The sequence below is a fragment of the Crocodylus porosus genome, unplaced genomic scaffold (genome assembly GCF_001723895.1).
Source record: "Crocodylus porosus isolate Cpor-Errol unplaced genomic scaffold, CroPor_comp1, whole genome shotgun sequence".
Taxonomy (NCBI): Eukaryota; Metazoa; Chordata; order Crocodylia; family Crocodylidae; genus Crocodylus; species Crocodylus porosus.
In genome coordinates this window covers 124,391,327-124,395,856 of record NW_017728931.1, presented here as the reverse complement: position 1 = coordinate 124,395,856, position 4,530 = coordinate 124,391,327, and positions in this window count along the sequence as shown.

Genomic DNA, 4,530 nt, shown 5'->3' with positions numbered 1-4,530 from the left:
CAGTCCATAGCCCACTTTTAACTTATTCCTCGGGGCTTAGATATGCTACACCCAACTGGGCTCAGCCTTCTAATTCCTTTTGTATCACTTCACTTAAGAAAAGTCCAAAGGGGCACCCTTATCTAAGGGTCCCTGGGGGGAATATTCCTTTTCTGGCATGATTAACTCATGGTTCACTGTCTTTTCTCCACCAGCAGGGCAGGGGGGACCTCTTGGCGCTGGCCGTCAGACCACCATTACAAACTTGCTGAATGCAGATAGGTGTTAAGACTCCTCTGAGTCTGATTAGAAAAGCAGTTGTTGCTCCTCTCACTTCACCACTGTCAGGGCAGGCTCAGGTCAGATCCAGCTCTTCAGCAGTTGTGCTACCTTCTCTCTGACTCTCCATTCCCAGCTGTGATGTTGTACATCTTTATGACATGGTCCTCTGCGCACAAACCCAGACAGAGCCAGCATGAGCAGCAGCCGTGGCACCAGGAATTCCCTAGACCGCACCTCCCATGCTTCTTCCAGTAGGTTACTGCTCCTGGGGAGTTTTTGTTCCTCCTTCCCCCACACCCCAGAAGAGGTGGGGACACCCCTAGACACTTTGGAACTGCAGTAAGGGTCAGCGGGAAGTATTTCACTATGACAGTTACCAAATATAGTAAAATTCCTAAAGTTAATGCCTAACTTGATACAATTGAATGCATTTGAATACATTTAAGTGAAAAGAAATGTCCTCACAGTCTTTATTACAGTCTCCCCAAATGTAACACATTATATATGACAAGCAGAAAAAGCAGATTCCATAATCTGATGCAATCCAGCCTGGTCTGTTACCCACATCATAATTTCTTTTTCCCTTTCTTGATTACAGATCTGAGGAAGAATAGGTTACAATTGCAGTTGTTACAACAAGCAGTCACTGTAGTCATTATGAGCACTGACAGAAGTGACATTTTCATGCGATCAGCCCCCTGAAACTGTTCTACAGCCATGCCTTGACAGAAGTGCACGACTCCAGAGTCCTTTAATAGTGGCCAATCATGTGACAAATTAACCCCCATCTAATGAGAGATCAGATGAAGGCACTCCAAAATGGAGTGCCTTTGGGAACTTCTGTTAATACTCCATACAGTTGGGGCTGGCCTGATGCAGCCCAGTCCCACCCCTGGTGCTGTCTACAGGAAGGGAAAGGGCGAAGGGAGGGGGAGTGAGCTGCAGGCTGGGGTTTGCCCAGCCTGAGCTGGAGTGGGGGCAGGTGGACTGGAACTGCCTCCCACCTGATGCCCCCCTCCCCCCTCCTCATCTACAGCAAACCCTACCCCTCAGCTCCTTCCCCTCCTTTCTTGCAGATAGCACCAGAGCTGGGAGGGGGAACAGGGCTAGGGGAGAGAGGTTGCAGGCAGGCTCCTTAGGTGGATTGGCTCCAAAGCAGCTGTTGGGTCAATGGGAGGTGGGAGGGTGTCACTCTAACTCACAGCACTTTCTGTGAAGCACTATGAGTTAGAGCAGGGACCTGTGCATCTGGTAGTGCTATATGATTTTCAGAACTACTTGTCTTCAGATTACTCTGTACCTACATACACTGGATTGTAAATGAAGCTCATTTTATGCTATCTTGTATTGGCAGGACTTTAAAATAATTGAGGAAATTGTGCAGAAGACTTGTTTAAGTATATATCAAAAGTAATTTACATTAATATGATGCAACTAGAACAGTTTTTTTGCTGCCCACTCCCTTGAGTAGCTGCTTGTAGAAGCAGCTGATGTCAGGAATGTGGAGAAACAAGTTTAAATAAACTGCTAAATAAAATTCATACTGCAGATCCATTGCTTTAAAATAGTCTCAGATTAGCTGTTGGGCCAAATTTTTGTTAGTGTAATTGCCTTTATGTGCTTAAACCTGTATACCTAAGGGTTTTGTTTTCTTTAGTTTGAACAGATATTTAAATACCCAGGTAGAAAGCACAAATTATATTTGCTTGAAAATCCAAATAAGATCTAAGCTGCATAAAATCTTGCCCACTGAAAGCTTCAAGCACAGAATTAGAACATTAAAATGTAGAGGCCAATTAATTAATTTGACAACAAAGGCTATGATGCACTAGTCAAAGCAGAACAATAATAAAAACACTAACAGAATAACAGCAGAAAACAAGCTACATTTATTATCTAAATAGCAGACAAAATAACTGCACAGTATTTGTGGTTTTCAGATGCTTCAGGGGATTGCAGAGTATTTGTGGAAATCTTTCAAAATTACCAACTAAATTGATGGACATCTTATTTATATTTATTACATCACTGAAATTGGATGTTACTATATTTAAGTGAGACTTTGCAGGAGTTTTTCACCTTACCAGTTTTAGACTAAACTAAACAGTCATTTATTGCATCTGAACATTTTTTCAGTCAGCCTTGCCTGGAATCAAGGCTTTAATACAATTCTCAAATTGTTTTCAAAATAAAAGAAAATGCAAATCCATTATGCTGTATTTGTTCATTTTTTGAAGCTTGTGAAGAGTAAATTTTTGCATGTTTTCTATCTCTGAGTTTTATTTTTTGACTTTTCCTATAGTTCTAGCATGGGTGGGAGAGAGAGAAACCTACCCAAAGATCTGATTACAGTGTTTGAAATGTGCACCACAGAATTCAGCTTACAGTAGCTTTGACCATCTTCATGTGGGATGGCAGCAATTTAAATATGCATTTAGTATATGGGACTATAAGTCAGCTCTAAGCCAATTCTGTTACTAAGACACATGTGGTTTATGTCACGACTGCATCGGTGTCGGACAAGTATAAATACATTGTCTATCATCACGTGGTACCCTACAGGGTCTAGTGTACTTTTGTGTCTACATTCTTACTTACTCTTCAAAGAAATCCTATTTTAAGAAGGAAAAGATGTACACGCTTCATACATGCTTCTCTATTTGTACATTTATACTAACAGCTATAGTCTTACCTTTCATTCCCTGCAGCAGTCCCTGTGGCTCTTCTGCTTTGCTGATATTTTTCTTTTCATCAAGCCTAATCCCATCAGAGTTTCTCCTTCAAGAATAAGATCTCCATTTCCCTCCTTTATAATGGCCAGAGACAGTTCTATCCTGGCAGACTCCCATAACCAGTTCAGTACAACAAACATACCCGTCTATTTGTTGTAGCCACGTTGCAAGGTCAGTTAATTCTTATAATTACATACTGGCATCCTGATTCTGTATTTAGAAACTAACATACAAGAGCACCAAGGCAGAACCAGTTCTTTTTCTTCTTTAGGCTTAATTCTTGTCCCTTTATAGGGTTGGCTTTTCAGGCCATACTGCTGAGAAACACTGTTTTCCCAAACCTTTGTTTGCTTTATGAACATCCTTCACAGTCATCCTTCACTACAGAGAAGCTTCCAGGGCCCTCTAACTCCAGTTGACTGGGCTCTTGGACCCTCTGGTTCAGCTTAACCCTTCCCTGGGTACCAGGACCCTCTCTAGGCTCGGAATAAAACAAAGTTTTGAGCCCATAGAGTTTTACAGGCCGCTTGCCTGTAAAACTCAGTCCTTCTCTACCCAGGCGGCTTGCCTCTGCTCTCAGCCTGCAGATTTGTCTATATAAGTTCCAGCCCCTTCTGCTGCCCAGAGCGCCTCACTCTGTGGAGAGACTGCCTGGCCGGCTCAGGCTCTGGGCTTTCATAGCTCCAGTCTGAGCCCTCTTCTGGTCAGGTGAGTCTCTCACTGGCCCCCTGCACCACCTGCAAGCAGCCTTGCAGGACATATAAAGATGTTCTTATATTCCAGTCCTTGCACCAGGGACTGTTTTTGTTTTGTGTTATGGATCAAATGCATACAGACATCCTTCACTACAGATAAGCTTCCAGGGCTCTCTAACTTCACTTGACTGAGCCACAGGGTGCCTTACATCGGGGTGTTCAACCTCCAGCCCTGGGCTAGATCTGGCCTGAGGCGCCATATCATCCAGACTCACTGAGACACACCTTCTCACTCTCTTCCTTATGGCCCTACATGGATCCTTCTTTTGGCTGCCCAGGGTCCAGTTGTTAGAAATGGAATATTGTTAGAAATGCGCAGCTTGCATCTTGTACCTGATAAGAAAGAAATACTGCCCAAGGCTCCTTTCTCCCCCTCACCTGCCTTAGCCTTTCTCATGCTGATCGCAGAAGCTGGAATTCAATTGACTGTGGCCTTGGGGTATGAACTTTTGGCGAACTGTTGTAGTTTCTGGGCATGCTTAATGAGCTGATGCATATTTACCTCTCCGCCCTGCATACTTAAGTAGCTAATTATACTATACATGCGATGTATGTAATGATGTAACTACGTGTATGCTTGTATGAAACGGAAGTAGCTGTAAGAGTTCCGGTGTCTGCACACGTGCTCAGGAGAGATTTCATAGACATTAGGGCTGGAAGGGACCTCGGGAGATCATTGAGTCCAGCCCCCTGCCCAAAGAGCAGGAAGTCAGCTGGGGTCATAGGATCCCAGCAAGATAAGCATCCAATTTACTCTTGAAGGTGTTCAATGTAGGTGCTTG